General features: G+C 43.4%; 1 pseudogene; it reads right to left on the bottom strand.

The window, feature by feature from the left end:
- Window positions 1-2,955: 2,955 nt before the first annotated feature.
- Window positions 2,956-22,729, bottom strand: part of LOC147446509 (uncharacterized) — a 45,209-nt pseudogene continuing 25,435 nt past the window's right edge.

Below are 22,729 nucleotides of genomic sequence, written 5' to 3'. Positions count from 1 at the left end.
TATATATATATATATATATATATATATATATATATATACACACACACACACACATATATATGTTAATATTGTAAATGTAGCCATCGTTTTGTGTTGGCTGCACCTAAATTCAACATCTAAGTGATCAATTGATCGTAACATTGCAATTCTAATGTAATGCAATAAGTAATTCTATTTCTCTCACTCTATCTATCTCTGTCCATCCCATAGTCATGTTTGTGCCTCTATGTAAAGAAAACACTCTCAGAGATGAGAAGCCAAACATGGACGACATCTTCTGCCAAGGTATGGAGGTCTCGGCTAAGGTCATGGTGGCTTTGGACTTGGGCACCACTTTTTCCGGCTTCGTGTACGTCCACAAGAGCAACCCCAGGGACATCCACCATGTCATAGAATGGCCTCACAAAGTGAGGCAGCCGCTTCATCCCATTATTGCAAAACATAGATCAGCATGTTTTACAAGTGGAACCCATTGTCTTCTACCTACACCCTCCAAGCTTGGGGATGGACTGCCCTTCGCTTTCTCTCTCTTCCTCTCCCTCTTTCTCTCTCTTTCTTTCTCTACCTCTTTCCCTCTATCCCTCTCTCCATCTCTTTCTCTATCTCTCTTTCTTGCCCTCCTTCTCTTTCTCTACCTCTTTCCATCTCTCTGATCTCTCTTTCTCTCCCTCTTTCCCTCTCTCCATCTCTTTCTTTCTCTCTGTCTTTCTCTACCCCTTTCTCTCTATCTTTATCTACCCCTTTCCCTCTATCTCTCTCTTTCTCTCCCTCTTCCCCTCTCTTTCTCTCTCTCTCTCTCTCTCTCTCTCTCTCTTTATCTCCCTCTTTCCCTCTCTTTCTCTCTCTCTCTCTCTCTCTCTCTCTCTCTCTCTCTTTCCCTCTCCCTCCCCCCCCCCCCCCCCCCCTCTCTCTCTCTCTCTCTCTCTCTCTCTCTCTCACTTATGAACTCCACTCACACCACGTGACATGTTCATTTGGTCCCATAGGTCATATTTGACCTCCCAGGACGATAATAGAACTATCTATCTCTCTCTCTCTCTCTCTCTCTCTCTCTCTCTCTCTCTCTCTCTCTCTCTCTCTCTCTCTCTCTCATACATGTGACCATCACCTTGTCTTGGACCTTCTGAGAAATGGTGAGCACTAGGATCCCAATTTAGAGGGACCTAGTGCCCCCTAAAAACGGGATACCACATTCCTAGTGTGGGAAGCTCCCCCCCCCCCCCCCCCCCCCTCTCTCTCTCTCTCTCTCTCTCTCTCTCTCTCTCTCTCTCTCTTCCTTTAAAATAAGTGCCCCTAAGAAAAATCTTTTTACCTAAAGGAAGACCACAAAATTAAAAGCCTTATGATGGGACCCTCCTAAGGCAAAAAGCGTTACAATTTGGAAGCATGAAAGGGAATCACACCCAACATGGCACCCTCTCATATGTAACTCCCAAAAGAGTAGAGGCATGGGGTACCCCACCACTCCCCCACCTCCCATGAACCGGATACTTTCTTGGGAAAGGAAGGGTTGAAAAGGGACTACTATAAAAGAAAACCAAAAGAAGACAAGGGATCCACTTTTTGAGATTGCAGGACTACTCGAAGGATACCTCACCAACCTTCTTCCTCTCTAACATGGAGTCTTCTACTCAGGTAGGAGGTCAATATAATTTGTTGTAGAAATTAGAATGACATTGATAACAAATAGACAAATCTTATGACACCTGTCTTCCACTTTTCAAAGACTAACATTCTCATGTTGTTTTTGTGGTGATGGTGACAGGTAACAGGACTTGTCTCTTCCTAATTCACACAATCATGTTACCTCCTCTTCCATCTCCCCTTTGTAAAAAGCTCTGGTCAACAACACACATGGTTAATGAGTCTAATTTGATGCTACTGTTTCAACTGGTCCAATCGGGCTTGGCGCCTCTTACTTTGAACTTGTCCAACTCTGTTTTTATTTTTTGGTAGTAATCCTTTTAAGTAGCCTACTCTCTCTCTAGTGGCTAGAGTAGTCTCTATTTAATAATAGGGAGCACCTCTAGCCTGTAAAACCATGGATACCTACTACCTCTCTGTTTTTCTAGAGGGACTACCCTCAGGGCTTTAAGACTGTACTTTTAATAATAGGCATCACTTTTGCCATTTTTTCTAAAGATGCACCAGGAACGATACAGGCTAGCTATGATGGGGAAGAAACACCACCCTCGTGGTAGGGCCAGTTTTTTTTAAAAATAATAATGGGAAGGCTTCTTTTTGTCAAAAGCATGTGTGCATTTTTTAATTTTAGAAAGCACATTTGGGTGGTGCATCTCTGTGCAATTTTTATGAGGCCCAAATGGAAAAGGCTGCAACACATGGGGAGTCGGGACCACATACCAAGTGGAGGAGTGTGTGTTTTTTACGAAAGGATAAGTATGGGCAAAAGGGCGCCCGGGTCTAAAGAAAAGGGACCACTTTAACCCAACGGACTTGTGTGTACAGGTTAGCTTTGAAGGGTGGTCCGACGAGTTCGTGCAGAAAGGCTATGCAGTAGTAGCGGCAGCACCTCCCTCTGTGGTGCAGGGGCTACTGCTCTGCGTCGTAGAACAAAGCTTCCACCATACCTTGCTGGAACTAGATGGTGTCTCACTGCAGGCCACAGAGGAGGAGCATGCGCTGCTGAACCAGCTGGACATCTCCACATGGTTCAGGTTGTACGCAACCGCCAGAGCAAGCCCAGGCGCTGCCTGTAGTAGGCTCTCAGACCTGGCTGCAAGCATTCATACCATCGCAGAAGCAGACAAGCGCAAATCCAAAGAATGGCTGGAAGCGGCACCAGGCATCATGAGAAGGTTCATGGAATCACATGGCAAAAGGCTCCGGAACGACCCCATAATCCGGCAAAGAAAAACGTAGCTGCTAAGCGGTTTTTCAAAGGTAACACTCTCCCGGCCTATGGACACGGATAGTCTCCTCCTACGAGCTAAATTAGATGATGAAGAGCTTGTCATCACAAGCCAAAACTTCTCTGTCACCAGCCCTTGCAAGAGCCTGTCAAAAAAACCGTATGAAACTTATACGGACCCCTTCATCCCAACCCGACTACTCGAGGTGTACCTCAATGATGCGGGGCATAAGCCTTGGGCTTTTGGTAACTTCACTCTCCTTGCTCCCATTACAGAAAGCTTACTACTAACTCTCCTTAATGATCTAGATAAAGCTGCCACCAAACTTGGTCTACAACAGGTTATGGAAACTAATTCCTCCACCCTCATTGAGAATATCCTAATGGCCACCCCCTTCTCAATGTCCTTTTTTGAGAGCAAAAGATGTAATGCTTCTTTTGACTGTGTGGTAGGGGTGAAAGGCATCATCTCAACCTCCAACAGGGATACTAACTACACTACACAAGTCTGGAATGTCCACCGACCCTTCTTGAAGTGCGGCTACGAACACATCGGACAAGGGGATCATTGTCGGGACAACAACGTCTTATGGTTTGACCACACCTTATGGCTTGTCCTTCATCATCTCCCCCTCTTCTTCCCAGGATCCTCCCTCAAGAAGTCAACCATTGCATTCTTCACTTGGATTGCCAAAGAAGCCTAGGAAGCTCTAAAAGCTACACTCGTTCACCTACTCTACCGACAAAAGCTCAAGGATGCGGTAACACATGCCACTGTCTTTAACCAACCCCCCCCCCTCTTTCATGGCAAAATCGGAGGTGGAAAACTACATTAGACAAGCTATTGCCCCACTTCGGGAACCTAATCATTATCCCCGACAACCCAAAAGAGCGCGCAATGAACCCAATCGACCACCAAAGGGTAGAGGTAGAGCCTACACACCACAACCGACTGCCACTACCCCCCCTCAACCACCACGTTGGCCCCCTCAATCCCCTACCGTCTCATGAGGCAGTAGCCGCACCCCTCAACCAACCTCCAACTTTCCCCCATACCTCGCTCAACCCTCCCCCCACCCCCCTAGAATCCGCCCCATGTTCTCTCCGGATTGTATGGCTAGTGCTAAATCCCTTTTATATGATTGAAAGGTGTGTACGGACCTACATGGAAGATCTCGCCTCGCCCCTAAGCAACCGAAGAGCGGAATTTTTATCCCTCTTCATTTTGTCAACCCCCTTATGGATATCACATGTTGGAAGTCCTTCTTTAACTTATTTTTCTTCAGCTTGAACATCATGAGCTCCCCTTTATGGGATGAATGCATATTTACTTGGTCTTTTGACCCACCTTTGAAAGTAAAAGTGTGTAACGCTAGGGACATTTTCACCTCAATTGAATCCCCCTTATGTACTTGTCACCTCACACCTGGACTAACTAACCCCACACATGGGCATATAGTGTCTACTAGCCTGGAAAACTTCTTACCACCAATGCTCACACTTACATGTAAGAAGGGGCTTGGACATATCCCACCCAAACCACCTAACATAATACATGCCTACAATGAGCTATACCGAGTACTAATGGATTTGGCTCAGAGAGAATACATAACCCTCCCCCACACCCTAAATGAAGGTCAAATTGCATCACTCCTGTTTAACTATTGCCTTGTCAACTTACCAAATAAAAGGCAACACAAACCTCATACGGTGATCTCAGGGGACATAGATACAACCCGAAGCAAATTTTTAATAACATACTTAGACAAAGCACCAAATAATGTTGTACTTACATGCAAGGCTTACATCTTAAATGAAGCCAGGAAACGCCTTCTAGGAGCTGACTTTATGATATGGGAACAAAACATTAAGGATACAACACAACACATTACCAAATTCTTACAACTCTTTATCTCCCCAATACATCATAACATACCCTATTTAACGGCTACTTACAAAAGTCACAAACTCACATTCAGATGGATTACTTGTGGTGCCTCTTGCTGCTATTCGGAGATCTCCTTACTCATGGCATGTATTCCTTCACTTAAGACCCGTGCTAGAAAGCTCAACCAGAAGGCATTATTATGTCACAACTTCCACTTACAATCATGGTGGATAATAGACTCCATCTATGACTGTATTCTCAACCTCGCCAATAAGGCCACACACCTTTTTTCAGGGGACATCAAGAGATGCTATGAAAATATCCCACACCTAGGAACACAAGGCCTCATCTTTCATATCAACAACCTCATAGAATATGCATTCTCCGCTGCAGAAGGCAACTACATTTCTTTCCGGAGCTTCCCTACTAATTGTACGGAAGGAAGATGGTCTTTACACACATACAAATCGGGACTATCTTTTAATCTTGATAAGGTGATTTCACTCAACTCTTGGCTAATCAACAACATGTTCATCCAATGCCAACAAGTGGTATATAGACAAGTCAATGGAATTCCAATGGGACTATCATGCTCCCCCTCTGGTGCAACCTATACCTACATTCCCTTGAATTCAACTTTCTTACACAAACTCTCAATAAACCCAACCCCATCCCAATATTGAGAAATATTGGAACCCCGTTTAGATACTTTGATGATATTCTGCTCATAGATACACCAGATTATCCACATCTTATGGAAGATCATAGTATCTACCCTACATGCCTCACATTTGAGACCACATTTGGGGACAAGGTCAAATTCTTGAACCTTAACTTGCACATCCACAATGGGCAGCTAATCAAAACTCTGCGCAAAAAAGAAGAAAATCTCCCATACACACCCATCAAATACCTCAAAAGGGCTAGCAACAGACCCTTGGAATGGGCCCACAAAGTCATCATATCCCAAATAAAACCCATCCTCTTTTGTAATACCTTACCAAAAGAGGTTGCGACCAACATCAAAACACTAATAGACTCATTTTGTGCCAATGGCTTTGAAAGGGCAAAGTTATGGAGAATAGTTCGGAGATCCCTACTAGAGGCTACCACGTCCCCTCATACATGTGACCATCACCTTGTCTTGGACCTTCAAAGAAATGGTGAGCACTAGGACCCCAATTTAGGGGGACCTAGTGCCCCCTAAAAAGGGGATACCACATTCCTAGTGTGGGAAGCTCCCTCTCTCTCTCTCTCTCTCTCTCTCTCTCTCTCTCTCTCTCTCTCTCTCTCTAACTATCTCTCTCTCTCTCTCTCTTGTCCTTTAAAATAAGTGCCCCTAAGAAAAATCTTTTTGCCTAAAGGAAGACCACAAAATTAAAAGCCTTATGATAGGACCCTCCTAAGGCAAAAAGCGTGACAATTTGGAAGCATGAAAGGAAATCACACCCAACATGGCACCCTCTCATATGTAACTCCCAAAAGAGTAGAGGCATGGGGTACCCCACCACTCCCCCACCTCCCATGAACCGGATACTTTCCTGGGAAAGGAAGGGTTGAAAAGGGACTACTATAAAAGAAAACCAAAAGAAGACAAGGGATCCACTTTTTGAGATTGCAAGACTACTTGAAGGATACCTCACCAACCTTCTTCCTCTCTAGCATGGAGTCTTCTACTCAGGTAGGAGGTCAATATTTGTTGTAGAAATTAGAATGACATTGATAACAAATAGACAAATCTTATGACACCTGTCTTCCACTTTTCAAAGACTAACATTCTCATGTTGTTTTTGTGGTGATGGTGACAGGTAACAGGACTTGTCTCTTCCTAATTTACACAATCATGTTACCTCCTCTTCCATCTCCCCTTTGTAAAAAGCTCTGGTCAACAACACACATGGTTAATGAGTCTAATTTGATGCTGCTGTTTTGACTGGTCCAATCGGGCTTGGTGCCTCTTACTTTGAACTTGTCCAACTCTCTTATTATTTTTTGGTAGTAATCCTTTTAAGTAGCCTACTCTCTCTCTCTCTCTCTCTCTCTCTCTCTCTCTCTCTTTCTCTCCCTCTCTATCTACTCTCCCTCTATCTATCTCTCTTTCTTTCTCTACCTCTCTTTCTCCCTCTCTATCTCTCTCTTTCTTTCTCTCCCTCTCTCCCTCTCTATCTCTCTCTTTCTTTCTCTCCCTCTCTCTCTCTCTCTCTCTCTCTCTCTCTCTCTCTCTTTCTCTACCTCTTTCCCTCTATCTATCTCTTTCTCTCCCTCTTTCCCTCTCTCCCTCTCTTTCTCTATCTCTCTTTCTTTCTCTCCCTCTCTTTCTCTTTATCTCTATTCCTCTCTTTCTCTCCCTCTCTATCTACTCTCTCTCTTTCCCTATCCCTACTTCCCTCTATCTCTCTCTTTCCCTCTCTCCCTCTTTTTCTCTATCTCTCTTTCTTTCTCTCCCTCTCTTTCTCTCCCTCTCTATCTACTCTCTCTCTTTCCCTATCCCTACTTCCCTCTATCTCTCTCTTTCTCTCCCTCTTTCCCTCTCTCACTCTATCTCTCCCTCTTTCCCTCTATCTCTCTCTCTTTCTTTCTCTACCTCTCTATCTCTCTCTTTCTCTCTCTCTCTCTCTCTCTCTCTCTCTCTCTCTTTACCTACCTCTCTCGCTCTATCTCCCTCTCTCTTATCTCTCTCTCTTTCTTTCTCTACCTCTCTTTCTCCCTCTTTATCTCTCTCTTTCTTTCTCTTCCTCTCTTTCTTTCTCTCCCTCTCTCCCTCTCCATCTCTCTCTTTCTTTCTCTCTCTTTTTCCCTCTATCTCTCTCTCTTTCTCTATCTCTCTTTTTTTCTCACCCTCTCTTTAACTCTATCTCTATTCCTCTCTTTCTCTCCCTCTCTATCTACTCTCTCTCTTTCCCTATCCTTATTTCCCTCTATCTCTCTCTTTCTCTCCCTCTTTCCCTCTCTCACTCTATCTCTCTCTCTTTCTTTCTCTACCTCTCTATCTCTCTCTTTCTCTCCCTCTTTCTATCTCTTCCTCTCTTTCTCTATCTCTCTTTCTTTGTCTCTATCTCTCTATCTAACATTTCTCTCCTTCTTTATCTATTTCTCTCTCTCTATTTAACATTTACCTCTCTTTATCTAACATTTCTCTCCCTCTCTCACTCTCTTTATCTATTTCTCTCCGTCTCTTTAAATCTCTCTCTCTCTCTCTCTCTCTCTCTCTCTCTCTCTCTCTCTCTCTCTCATTTAACACTATCCAAACAATCATTTTCAAAGCGTGCGTGACAAATCAATCATTTTCGAATGTGCGTAGCAAAGCAACCATTTTCAAACGTGCTTAGGAAAATAACCATTTCAAACAAGCCGTGCAAAACAACTGTTTCCTAATAAACGAGGTATGTTATAATGGATTCTCTTTTTTTTAAATTTATGTGTGTGTGTGTGTGTGTGTGTGTGTGTGTGTGTATGTGTTTGTGTGTATAGTAGAAAACAAAAGGGGAAGAGGGAGGATGTGCTTTTATGTTTACCTCTTCTTTTTAGCGCGGTTGAGCTTCGAATAGGTTAAGCGTCCAAAGAAGATGGCGGAATACCCCCTTGCCGAAACTTGCACGAAACCCTCTTGGACAAAACTTGAGAAGCTTGGAGAAGGAGAGAGGGGGAAGGGGGGGGGAAGGGTAGTCTTGTTGAAGGAGAGAGAGATGGGGAGGGAAGGAGGGGGAAGCTTGTGAGCGATGGCAGAGGGCAAGAAACGCAAGGAAGACAGGGTATGTTGCAAAAACGCGGCATACTCTGCCTTCTTTCTTTTTTTAGGCACCAGCTATTACCGCGACTACTACCGCGACTATTACCGCGGCCAGTCATTTTAAACGGATACATGTGAATCCGAGGTTGGTGGAGGGGGGGGGGGGGGGCTACAAACCACCCCCCCTACCCTTAGCTATGCATTATTTCATTTTCTAGCCTTTTGAGTTTCTTGATGAAGATTTTTAATTTTTTATGGATACTTTATTTTTTAGTACTTTTAAATGTTTAATAGTTGAATTTTTAAAATCTCTTTTAGTTAAAAAATAATTTTTACACTCATTGTCATTTATTCCCTTTGACTTTAACTATATAAAATTTTTCTAATGGAATTAAGTTTTTTTTAATTATTTATTTTTTAGGACACATGACTAAATAAACAACCTTTCGCATGTGCAGGACATCGACTGGGATGATTGTGGTCCTCCTGGAGGCCCAGAGCAAAATCGTTGGCTCAAGGAAAAACTACCTTGTCCTTGCGCCAAGTGCAAAAGGGAAATTCCTCGCTTGAGGCGCATTGCTTTGGAGCATGTGGAGAACGAAGGGCTTTGGCATCCTCGGAAAAGCACTCGAAGAGATGATAGCACGACTCACCCGTCGCTTGCGGAGGTGCCCCACTCGTCTGTGTTTGGTGGTGGTGCACCGGAGAGTAAGGCTGAATGGCAGAGGCAACAGCGGCTGGGAAATTTGGGTGCACCGCATGGTGATCCTGCCATTGGCTCTACGTCGGCAGCTCCTATGGCGTCATCTTCACACTTTGAGGTAGAGGATGAGTACATGTTCGACATGTGCGATGAGTTACTAGCTCATGAGTGTGCCGTGTGCAAAGAATATTGTCAGCCCTGCACTAAACGGGCTGCCAAAACAAAGGATAGATTGATGATGAGTGCCCGAACACCTCTTTACGACGGTGTACGGTACTTGGTGCTCCGAGCATTGTTGGAAGTACTCAACTTGCAAGAAAAATTCGGTTGAAAGAATGCAAAGTGTTGATGCACCACTTCTGTAAGTATGGAATGTGGCTTTTATATACTCTCTCCCTCTCTCTTTATGGTATTGTCTTGTAGGAATTATACTAATATGCATGTTTGTTGTAGTTTGATGGGCAAAATGTTGCCAGCTGATCACCACATGCCTCTAGATCGTCGACGAGCTAGATCGTATGTCACTGCAGTTCGAATGGAGTATAATCGCATGCTATACCGCAATGAGCATGCACATGCTATCTCATGTCCCGTGTGGGGGGAGGAACGATACAAGACAGGTGTGAGCGGGGCACACCTACCCCGCAAGGTATTAAGACATTTTCCATTAATTCCTCGCATCCAACACATGTAAAGCAGGTCTACCGTGGAGCTTCTCACGTGGAACGCAAACCATCGCTCAAATGATAGAATGATGCGTGTCCCTGCCGATTCACCTTCATGGAGGCACATCGAAATTCAATGGCCAGAGTTTGGGTTGGAGCCTCGACACTTCAGGATTGGGTTAGCAAGTGATGGTGTCAACCCCTTCCGCACTAAGTCTACTTCATGGATCACTTGTCCTGTGGTGATCGTCAACTACAATATTCCACCATGGGAGACAACCAAGAAGGTCAATATACTTCCTTCCTTATTTGTGCCAGGGAAGTACAAAGTGTCAAATATTGAAATTTACCTCGAGCCCCTCATTGAGGAGTTGGAATCATGGAGAGGCATTCCTGTTGTCGATGTCTCACTTGCAAAGGGGGGCAGAGAGGCTCAAGTGAGGGAAATCCTTATGTGGACTATGCATGACTATCCTGGGCTTGGAGAGATTTCTGGTAACCCCCTGTCCTCTATCTCTCTCTCTCTCTTTATCTCTCTCCCTTTAGATCCCTTTAGCTCACTTTATTTCACTCATCTCTCTAACCATATGATATGTATGCAGGGTTTTCCACATCGGGCCACAATGCATGTCCTACTTGCGGGCCATCGTTGATGACGGAGAGGCCAGATTCCTTGTGCAAGGTAATCTATCCAAATAACCATCGTTTCTTACCCCAAGGGCATATCAAGCACAAGGCTCCAACAAATGGGAAGGCTCCTCTAAAGCTCACAATGGTAGATTGGGCAACCGTTTGGGAGGAACACCACAACAACAATCCGGCTCCGTGTCCTCCACCAAAAGGTATGCCGAGGTATTCCATATTTTTAAGGTATATTGGAAGAACTTAAAAATATAACACCTTTTGGATCCCATGCACATATTCAAGAATGTAGCCCAAACACTATGGGACCACATTATTGGCAAGAAGGACTCTTTCGGTGCGAGGGCGGATTTGAGGCTTTTAAAACGTCTCCCCACCTCTGCGACTCCACAGTGTGCCCCAAACGGAAAGATTGTACTTCCTAAAGCACCATGGATGCTAGCAAAAGAAGAATTAGACAAGGTGAAGGGTACCATTGCCTCTATTTGCACACCAACAAGATACATGAGGTCGCTAAAGGGAGCTTTCACAAAAGCGAAGAAGGGTGGAAATGTTCAATCGTATAGGTTGAAGTCCCACGATTGGCACAAGATGCTTCAAATATTCTTCATACTCCCTATTCTATCTATAGTTTGTGTGTATGACTATCACTCACGTTTCCTTTTCCCGATTTACATTGTAGTTCATTCTGCCGATGAGTATGTGTATATGTCGTGACAAGAAATTCAGAGACGCTATTTTCAAATTAGGAGAGTTAGTAAGGTACATCACAAGACTCCATTCGACTACACCTTTTTTATGTACACAATAATTTCAACTAGCACTTAGTGTATCCTTGTGTGTTTTTTCGCAGATTTGTGAGCTCCAAGGAAATCAAAATAGATGCTATCCCTGCTGCTCAAATACTTGCAACAGTAACTGTGTGTGCCATTGAAGATGCATTTCCTCGATCGGTCCTTCTTAGTCAAATTCACATCTTGGTTCATGTGGTGGAGGAAATAGCTATATGTGGAGTAGTGCACGCACAATGGATGTTCTTCTTAGAGAGGTTTTTAAAGACTCTCAAAGATTTTGTGCGGCTACGGTCTCAACCAGAGGCATGTATGGCCAAAGGGTGGATTGTTCAAGAGGTATTTGTTTACATATGAGAGTTTTTGGTACAAGTTGATCCTTCAATGCCTCGCATGTGGTCAGACGAGAAAGATTCAAGGATGACTTCACACTTGACAAGTGGAAAGGGGAAACTACTTAACATGGATATGAATCTATCCCGAGTGGTGGATAACTTTTGCATTTTCAATGCAAAGATTATGACCAAGTGGGTGGACTTGTGGACAGTGGCAAAGTCCAGGCGTTTGCAACAGAGGGAAGCATGGAAACAAGCACATGGAGGAAGGAGGGCACCCCCAGTGCCTAGACACCTTTCATATTTCCCAGATCTCATTAGTGCAGAGTGGATTCATGATAGAATGAGCGGGGCAAAAGCGTGCGGAGAAGACATCACCAACAAAGAATGGGAGTATCCACGAGGTTGCGTACCAAAGGTGGAGTACTGATATACCTAAACCATATTTTCTGGCTATTTGTTGAAATTATCTTTAATATGTATTTCATAAATTAACATATTTTTCTATTTTGTAGTGCCTTTCCTTGAACTCTATGTGGTCAAAGGGTCGTCACTTTCGTATGCGCCACATTGACGAGGGTAGAACCAGCATGGATTGTGCCATCATTGGCAACTTTGACACACATGGTGATGAAGCCAGGTACTGTGGAACTATTGAAAGGATAATAAAGGTTAATTTTAGAACCTTTCATAGCTTCATCTTCGAGTGCAAGTGGTTTGCAAATGTGTCTAGACGACATGAGAATGGCCTCTACATGGTGGACTCTAGTGTGCATCACACAGGGAGGTATGAAAATTTAGTTTTACCGCATAATTGTGAGCAGGTGAGTGAAATATACCTTTTTTATTCTTATTTACTTGTTGTAGCGCTATTTATACCAATGTTACTCACTTTGAGCTTCTATTTTATAGGTCATCTATATCCCAACAATCCACCAACCAAAACTTTGGTTCGTAATTCCCGTAACACCTCGGGGGAGAACCATTTTTTCCACTAATGAAGTGGAGACTATCGTCGACCCTCTTCCACCTCCGACTTCGGATGAGGTGGAAACAGAGGAGAGGGAGGTCGATGAATCAAGTCCCGCAGCAGCAAGTCTTAGCGAGGATGATTGTCATGATGATGAATATGATGAGATGGAGGATGACAAACTCGAAGATGATGAAGCTAGCAATGCATCCAGAAATGACAATCGTGTTTCTCTCTTTATTGATTTAGGAGCCATGGGCTTAGAATTGGATGATGCTTCATGTAGAGATCTTTTGGAAGATGATTCATAAATATTTTGCAGTTATGAAGTTTTTTTATCGTGTAATCCATTCACCTCTCTCTCCCTCCTCTTTCTCTCTTTAGATTTGAGAATATGCTCAATTATGTTAAGCAATTGACAATGATTATTTTAGTTGTAAACAAGGGTAATCTTAGGCTGGGTTCAGACGGGTCAAGAGAAGCGAATAGAGAAAGAGCCAAAGACAGAAAAGGTAGCCAGTCCTGCACCAAAAGAGGACTCCGCAAAATTTGAGCACACAAGAGAACAAGAGGCCGAGAAAACACCCTCTACCTCAACACAACAAGATAAGACTGTTATACCACACTTCACCTCAATAGAGAAAGATCAGCAGCCACAAGGGCAACAATAGAAACCAACAGCCATCACGCAACCAGAGGTAAAAGAATCTGCAAAAACATCAAGACAACTAACACAAAGCGAAGATTGGCAATCAAATGATGAAGTCATCCTGCAAGTGAGCAAATATGCTAAGCAAATGCGGGAGATGACAGAAAGACTTTTCTCAGCCGCACTTGGCGGTAACACACGTGCTACAAGCGGGAGGATGTGGCTGCCTTGCGAAATACCCAAAATAACACAATAAACAACATAAAATAGACTAATCGGCATACCTGGCACAATCACGTGGTCGCATGATCGCAAGATACACGAACAGAGAGAGACAGAGAGCGAGAGAGATTTAGAGATCACGTGCAAGCGCACCTCCTAGAGCGGAGTGCTACACCAGCACAACGAGAGAGAAGAGAGGAGAGATGAGAAGAGCAACACAGACACTAGGTGCAATCTCCCCCCGTGCAAGAGTGACCATTTCCCTCTTGCACATATTTTTTTAATAGATTTTTTAAATGGTCAAAGTGATTACAAACTGGCCGGATGGTCGTAAATGGCCAAAGCTCATAAAAGAGCACTTGAATAATAAAATGCACATGATATACAAATCCATTCGCATAGGCCAAGCTGGGTCTAGTCTTTTCCACCTGTCAGTTGCAATAAATAATAAAATGTCAATTCTATAACAACACGGACCAAAGGGGAGCTAGATGACAGACTCAATGTCATCACCGATATACAGAGGCAAGTATAGGAGTTAAGAGCAAAAGATGAACAACATCAGCTCACAAGAGATAAGAAACAGAATTACATGGAGGAACTGGGTGAGTTGCTCACAAAACTGTCAGATGCATGCAAAGCGAAGGATGATCAGCTGATGGAAGTTACAAATGAACTTCTATCTACAACCCTATTAGCTCAAAAGATCCAGGTACAGTTAGATGTAGCCAACTCTTCCCTACAGTACTCAGAATAAAGAATCAATGATCAGGCGATATTCTTGCAGCAAATACGAGAAAATTGAGCCGTCGTCTCGATCAAGGGAACAGACGAGGTCTACAAGGCATTAGAAAAGATAAATAAAGACCAAGCCGGAGCTAAAATTAGAGCAGTCTCAGCGCAGAGACCTGGCCTTGGTGCGGGTCCAAGGAGAAGACGAGCTACTGAAGGAGATAGTTGAACTCAAACGAGTCAACCAACTACTGAAAGAGGGAAGGATAGAAACGCAAGAAGAGGCAGGCACTTCGGAGCAACCTCAAATAGAAATCCCCTCAGTATCATTTGCTGACATGGAGACACAGTCCGCAGTAGAGATGAGCGGCGAGACGAGGAAGAATTTCAAGTACCAATTACCGAAGCAGACACAATGCCCATGGTCCAGCTCTCAAAGGCTGAAGAAGATGCACTGAGGAAAAAGTTACACAAGAGGTAGATGAGCAGTGGAAGGCAACAATGGATTGGGAGTTGAGAGTACTTCATTCTGTCAATGTCACACAACTCACTCCCAATCAAATAAATGTGCAATGGAACCAACAATACCTGCCCTACCCTCTGATTAAAGTTGAGTTGCTGCAAGTAAAAGAAAGATCTACACCGACATGCAAGTCGAGGGCGCAGATAAATACCACCCAAAGTGGAGGTTGAGCCGGCTGAACAAGAATCCCAGGTACTTGATTCTGTTCACAAGAGCACCTGCGGCCTTGCAAAAGGATCCTACCTTCTGTCCTGTACCAAGAGTAAGGACCTCGATAGCACATGAGGCACTACAAAAGAAGTGGCCAACTTGGCTAAATTAGCCCAGATTGCCTGCTCCAAAAAAGGGACAGCCGACTCGGACTGAAGAATACATGGTGAAAAACCCTAAAGGACGCCATGTCATTCTTTAAAAGTCTACCAGAATTGTCATGTGCTATGTTATACAAAATCTATCCAATGCTGCTCACCTGCATCGAAGTGTTCAATGAGACAGAGCAAGCAAGCATCCATTGGATGTCATTCCTCAAGGGTAATAAAGGGTTGTGCTATGATCTTAGTGGCCAACCTCTCAAAGAAGTCCTCTATGGCTTCTACACCAGGTGCATATTTCTACCTTCTCACAATATGCTGGCATTCGAGGAAGCGTTCTACATGGGATTCTTCACTTGGCGAACGAAGATATTTGCACCATTGATCATCAACCTGACCTCAAGGTTTGTAGGCTACTCAGTAGTGGAGCTGAAAAATAGAGTAACTATGCAGTTCTTGCAAGTGCCAAATAAGGAATGGAAAATCAGATATCAAAAGGCTATAATAGCGCTTAAAGACCGCCTTGCCAGTCGCTAGTTCGAAGACTACTTCAGCCCATAAAGCTATGTCAAGGGACGACACAGGCGAGGAGGGGGGGAATGTTAGCAGCAAGCTAACACAAATACCACAGATACCATTTTTTGAAGTTCTCATTGTAAAAACACTTATTATTTTGATAAATCGGGATATTTTACCTGCTATTTTTTGGATAAACCTTGTAATTGATGAGCTGGGTCTACAAGCTTCCAGATTGTATCAACTTGTCATTACCCATCTTTGATAAACCTCCCAGATTATTGTGGAACGACGTGATGGTGCTCCAGAGCGATGACGCTCCTCGTACCACCTCCTCTGTGTTGGGGTGACAAAGAAGAAAGAAACTCATCATCATCCATATCTGCATTAAACATATGAACATTTAATCTTCATATTGAATGGAGAAGAAAACATGGACAAGTTATAATCTTTACTATAGATAATAGGGAGAGGGATTCCTATGGGGGGGGGAGAGAGAGAGAGAGAGAGAGAGAGAGAGAGAGAGAGAGAGAGAGAGAGAGAGAGAGAGAGAGGACTCATAAAGGGGGAGGGATTCTCGTGTAGAGATATTCCTATGAAGCTCTTGTGAATTTGTATGTAGCTGTGGTGACAAGACACTCTAGTTAGACTTTCACGACACACTGAGGAGTGTCCCTGCTTGTGAGACTGCTTAGACTACGCCGAAGGATTATGACCCCTGAGGGGTAGCAGGTGATGGGCCGCATGCGACAGTTGTGTAGATAGATTTTTTGACACACTATCATGATCTCTTCGAGGGATTAGGATAGAGCCTCCAAGGATTATGTTATTGCTACGCTGCATTGGGAGTTTCCAGCTCCCTCTCTGGAGAATACTCTCGCATTGAAGTAGTTGTATATGTTTGTGGAGTGTTGTGTTTGTTGTAGGACCCTCACATGCAGCCGTTGAAACTGTAGGAGCTAGCCGAGATTGAGAGGGAGAGAGAGAAAGAGTGGAAGGGAACATGAGAGGGAGGAGACGGAAGGAGCATACCTGGAGTGAAAGAAATGACGCGATTAAACACAATTTAGATTTCTCAAGTATAGAATATAGAAAAGAATGGACAAAAAGCCATGTGAATACAATATATATTATAAAACGGAGCAAAATTGTTCAAATACAATGTTTGTGGCTTTAAGAGGTCTCTCTCTCATCCTCGCATAGCTCAGCATAACTCCCTATGTTTATATAGAGCTCTCCGTTTAGGTAGATGTCCTCCGTTTCATTTTGTAGATCCTCTACATGCACCCCATAGAGAATAGCAGCTTGATGCTCGTCTGACACCACCTCAACGGCTTCTGATTGAGCATCTTCTCCGATCTCCTCTATTGATGCCCTTGTGATTGGCACATGGTAGCCCTCATACGTTCGTGCACTACAAGGGACTATCTCTATGACGTACCACTAGTTTGATGCAAACTTTGTAGGATGAAATATCACCTGGCATAGCAACATAACTTACCTGAGAGCTTCCAAGCACATAACTTCTAAAATTGTATGTTAAATATTTATAGTCTTACTTGTTCACAATGCTCGGGTAGTACGAAAGTGTCTCTTAGGTCGGTCCATATTAAATCCTTGTATAATATTGGCACTCTATGGCCCTAGGTATGCGGAGGTTCTCACTATGTTTTCTAGGACACATGATGTTGATCATTGGTCAATTATAGATTTCTCTCTATTCTGATGAGAGATCCTATGGCCTTAGTGCTATAGCATGCCAATGTACAAGCTCAAGGGCCGTAGGTTTCCCTCTATTCCAATGAGAGATCCTATGATCATAGGGCCATAGGGTTGACAAGGTGCCCATGTAGGTGCCGCCGAATGGCTCTTCAAGAGATTTTACATTCACAACTAGGCCACCCTCTAGTCCTAGGACCATAGGTTTCCCTCTATTCTAATGAGAGATCATATGGCCCTACGGTCATAGGGTGCCAATGTATAAGCTCAAGCTCCATATGTTGCCACCTATTGTGATGGGAGATCCTTTGGACCAAGGGCCATAGGGCTTCCATGGTGCCCATGTAGGGGCCTAGATGCTCTTTAAGAGATTTTACATTGATACATAGGCTACTCTCTTGCCCTAGGGCCATAGGTTTCACTCTATCTTGATGAGAGATGAATGAAGAATCCTATGGCTCCTAGGGGGTCCATCTATGAATATGTAAGTGTAGCACGTGAGTTCACGCAGAGGTTTTTTTAATATACTAAAGAGTTACAAAATTACATGTATAAGAGGGGTTTAAAAATAGAAAACCAAAAAAAAAGTTACAGGTTTATGAAAGAAGAGGGGTCTTTTAATTCATGGTGAAGTGTGTGTAGAGGGGTTTTAAAAATGAAGGAGTACGAGCGGAAGTGCAACGCGAGAGAGAGTGCGAGAAGGGCTTATTCTTTTCTAGATGGGTTTTCGGGGTATAACCAACTGGCAATTGCAATAGAGGATCAACACAAAACAGTGTTTGCCACAGAATGGGGAATATATGCGTATAGAATAATGCCTTTTGGATTAACCAATGCACCACATTAGGAAATTTCAGAGGTCATTTGGAGGGCCATATGAAGAGAGAGAATAATAGAGCGCGTCTAATGAGCACGAAGGCTACGTTACGTAGGAAAGTACGTGGAAAGACTCAAAAAATAGGAAAATAGCATAAAACTTTCACGAATCTAGGATTGTAGCATCGTAATTTCCTTCCTTTTACTGAGCTTTTAGGTGCTTGCATGTGGTCCCACTTCTGATATTCTCTTATGGTCATTAACGTACTGGAGGGTGACCATTAAGCCCGCACAAGATATTGGAATTCTAAAACACTTTCCCTCCATTAGAATGCTTTCAAAGTGAATCTCCCTCCACTAAAGCTTTTCTCTGAGAGCTATGGCGTCCACGTCTTCTCGCCCAAGAGGCTCCAGGTGTTTACTGTCTCTCACACCGACAACCAACAACTGCACTTTGCCTAGAAGGCCAAGTAGTAGCATATCCTCAATTACAATACCAGCTTCAATAAGTGCAGAGAACCAATGGGTTGGACAAAGGATAAACAAAGGTTCATGGGTCCTCATGCAACCAAGAAGACCCAAGAGGTCTAGTGGTATCAACGTTTACCGCTCAGCATGGAAGGCCAGAGTGTTGGATTTCAAAGTTGAAATCGGCAAAAGATCTGTAAAGGAAGTTCTTGTTCAGCATGTGTTCACCCATCCAGAGGTGATAGCAAATGGTGGAAATGTATCAGATATACATCAACCACGTTGCAATTGTAAGTACTCTTGACATGTGAACTTACTGATACTCTCATTATAAATTTTCTTATATATTTTGCAATATTTCTCCCGCTTGTTATGAGCAATGTCTCCATTCTTCACAGCTCAATTACATTAGATTTGTCATTTGTACTTATTGATACTCTTAGTTTAACTCTTCTTATATATATTGCAGATGTTTATCCCTCTTCTTATGAGCAATGGGAGCCTGTGGAGTGCATAATAGGCATCTTCCATGTTGTTCATGCCCACATTGGTTCTCTACAGTATTCAGGGAATGGCAGCAAAAGACTGGCTGATGAGGAAATCTTTTTTTATGACCACTTTTACCAACTCATCTCAGGGAATAAGAATGGCATGTTGGTGAAAGTGCCTCTACCAACCGATTGGAACACTGTGGACTGGCCAGTTCCCTAGGAAACAATGGTGGAGGCAATGCGAAGTAAGCTCTACAAGGATATACAAAGGTCTCTACATAGCTGTATTCCCACCAAACTAGTTAGAATTGCAAACTTCTGTCCTGTTGCACTCTTCATAGAGCTGTTTCATAGCTACAACATCCGAGTTACGAAAACTATGTTCATGTGCAAGTCATTTCAGCAGTCATCCTGTGACAAACTTCTTGACAAAGGATGGTATGCAAAGGAAGAGATTGGTTTACGGTGCGAGGTCGCGCTTGATACTCTAGTTGTCAAGTACATGATTGCAAGCCAATCACTGTTACTCTCGTTTTGGTATATGCGATCACAAATGCTCAACGGTAAGTACATTCCTATGGACCAGGTTTCTGCAGGTTTGGAAGATAATCCTGCTGTGGATGTGGAAGTGATTGATAAAGAGCATGGCCTACTGTTGGTGGTTACAATAAGGGAGCTATGCAGTCTTCAGCATTTGCGGCATGACATAATTGAAGAGTCAATGGACAAGGACCTATCAGATTTTTCCTTTTTCCTAGCTGGCCGTAAGGTGATGCGGCGAAGGGAAAAAGATATTTTGTGCAAAGAGTTGGATGGTCGGGTTGAAGTAGTGTCAATGTAACAGATATTCTTGTGAACCCAAGTGTATACAAATGACTTTCAAGACATGAAGTTTATTGAGCTCATTTTTCAATTGTGCCCTGTGAAAAAGTGTGCTTGAAATACATTTCTTTACCATGTCAAATCTCTCTCTCTCTCTCTCTCTCTCTCTCTCTCTCTCTCTCTCTCTCTCTCTCTCTCTCTCTCTCAATGTTAGACAAGACAAAGACATGATAGAAGAGTCATCTTAATTCATTAGAAAGTACAAACTCGTCCGTGAACAATGGACTGAAATACAATTTCTGTAAGTATGGAATCAGAATGTCTTCAAGGTAAAAATCGAAGGAATGCCCCTCGAAAGAAGGTGGTGAGACAGTTGTTCCCGGCGGATTTAGTTCTCCCTTTTCAGGAGTATCATCAATCAGTAGTGTATTAGTTGCATCAAAGGGTACACCGATTTGGCTAAACGGTTTGTACAAAAGAGGTAAGTGTGGTTTTTTAGGGTGGTAGTGGCCCTCAATGGTAACGCATTTTCTTTGATCATACAAAAAGGCAAAATCTGACGTGTGAGCGTGGCATACACTGCAAACTATTGCAACTAGTGGCGACAAGTTTTGCCTTTGCATTGAAGACCATATGGCAAATCTGAAGCGCGGAAGAAGAAATTGAATAAATTCCTTGGTTCCTGGACGAACCACGACTCGACAAGTTCCCATCCGAAACGTTTGCAAATCCTCAAAGGGTCCTCTTTCACCGAGAGGCACCCGCATCAGCAGCAATCCATTGACGTCCAAGATAATCAACCTCTGTAAAAGTTGACAAGTACATATAAGTAGTTAGAAGCTGAACATATTTTGCCATACTTGAATAGACATTATCGGAACAACCGTATCTACAGGTAGCAAGGGTCCATACTGGGTCTCTGTAGTGTTCATGTCGTTGTTGCTTTCCTTTGCTTTATCTTCATAGTCATCATTCACATCTTCATCAGGGGTCTCCCCCATGGCTCTTTCTACCTCATTCAAGGTTTCCTCCAAGGTCTTTTCCTCTCCCTCGGTTGATCGGCTTGCCTCATACATCCTTGCCTGATCCATATCATTTTGCTCATCCCTAGGCCTGCTTTCCTCATCCATATCCTTTTGCTCATCTATAGGCCTGCTTTCCTCATCTTGGGTTTCAGCCATAGGCTCTTTTGGCTCCTCCACTGGCTGACTTGGCTCTTTCATTGTCTCCTCTGGTTGTACACTAGCACCTTCCATATGCTCATTTGACCTTTCCTCATCCTCGGCTCTTTCATCTTCTGCTGATATGACCCCCTCGGCCCATTGTGATTCCACTGTATCGGATGCAGGGGTTTGTCGTGGTGGCACGTCATGTTTTGTTAGATCAATAGTGCGGTCATCCAAGCCGCTATCTTCAAGCTCTCTGGGGCTAGACATAGTAAGCAGGTGTTGTATTAAACTTACCCGGTATCTTTGCAAATAATCATATGTGTAGTTTTTTAAAGCACTCTGCAAAATTGAAAGACCACATGGTGAGAATTCTTTTATAGACTAAACCAAAACTAACTGAATGCATTGTCAACTGGGTACCTTAGTCATGAAAGGTTTTAATGCAAAGTAGCTTTGCAGGACATATTCTGCATGGAGAAGACATCTCCAGCCGCAAGAATTTCCATCGGTTTGATTTGGGACAGGTACATCTTTGATTGGGGCCTTGTATAGTTCATACCTTTCACATAGCTTGCCATAGGCAAGCAACAACCTCTTTATACAACTGCACAAAGCAATGTCAAGATGTTAGCATGAGGCTTCAAATTTACATGGATATCTATAAGAAACACTTTCTGATACAAAACACTTACAGCCTAATTTCAGGGTGGGTTCCTTTTATTGAATTGAACACCCACACTGCTAGTTGGTCAACATCAAGGCATATGAGACTCCAGTGATGGTTGTTCTCATATGGAAAGATGATGACAGTAACTTCCAGCATAGCACAGTGGAGAAACCAACTCTCAAAGGTCCCAGATGGACTGTTCTTTTGTCTAATAATCACTGACATTTGTGGATCAAGAAGAAACACCTCTGTGTGGGTGTGCAGTGGGAGTTGACTTTTGATCAGGCTGCAGAGACTCTACCTGAGTTAGCAAACCTATTATCTGAGTTTTCAAAGCTAGCAAGATAGTAACACTTACTTAAGACAAGCATAGATAATTGTGTCTGAAATCTGAGCATCTGGATTCTGCAATAAATTAATGTCCACTTTTTCCACAGCTAGCTTTCTGGCTCCATCTACAAATGGTATCTCTGCAAGCAAACCATCCTTCATTGAAAGTAGAGTTTCTTGATTGCTTGCCTCTATGGAGAGGGTCACATTGCATTCTGTTTGCCTCTGGGACTCCACTGCTACTTTTGCTTTCTCCTTAAGCTCTGCTTCCCTCATGTCCTCTGTTTGGCAAGCAATAGTCTCTGCCCTTGCCCTTGTATTCACATCATGTGTGACATCTACAACTGTGAGTTGTGGCACTAGCTCCGGGGGGTATAACAAAATTTCCCTCATTTTCTTATCCTTGCAGACATTGAGGACCAGTAGTTTGTCATACCTCCACCTTATTCTTTTCAGTGTCTCACTATCTTTGTCCATTATAGTAACCCTGTGGGCATGGGCTGCAACAATGGTCATGTCACTGAAGTACTCCAGTAGGAAGTCCTCTGCTGCTTCTTGTAGAGCCATTAATGCAACCACCTTCCACCTTTTGGTGCCCCAGGTAGCTTCATCACATATGGACCTCACCATCCTCTGGAAGGGCAGCTTTGGTATGCATAAATCTACACATTTCTGTGCCTTTCTGATTTCTCTGAAAA

Source organism: Adiantum capillus-veneris, chromosome 12 (assembly GCF_014529385.1).
Source record: "Adiantum capillus-veneris isolate H3 chromosome 12, ASM1452938v2, whole genome shotgun sequence".
In the NCBI taxonomy this organism is placed as follows: Eukaryota; Viridiplantae; Streptophyta; class Polypodiopsida; order Polypodiales; family Pteridaceae; genus Adiantum; species Adiantum capillus-veneris.
The sequence above is the reverse complement of the archived record's forward strand: the minus strand, read 5'-3'. Positions and strand labels throughout refer to the sequence as shown.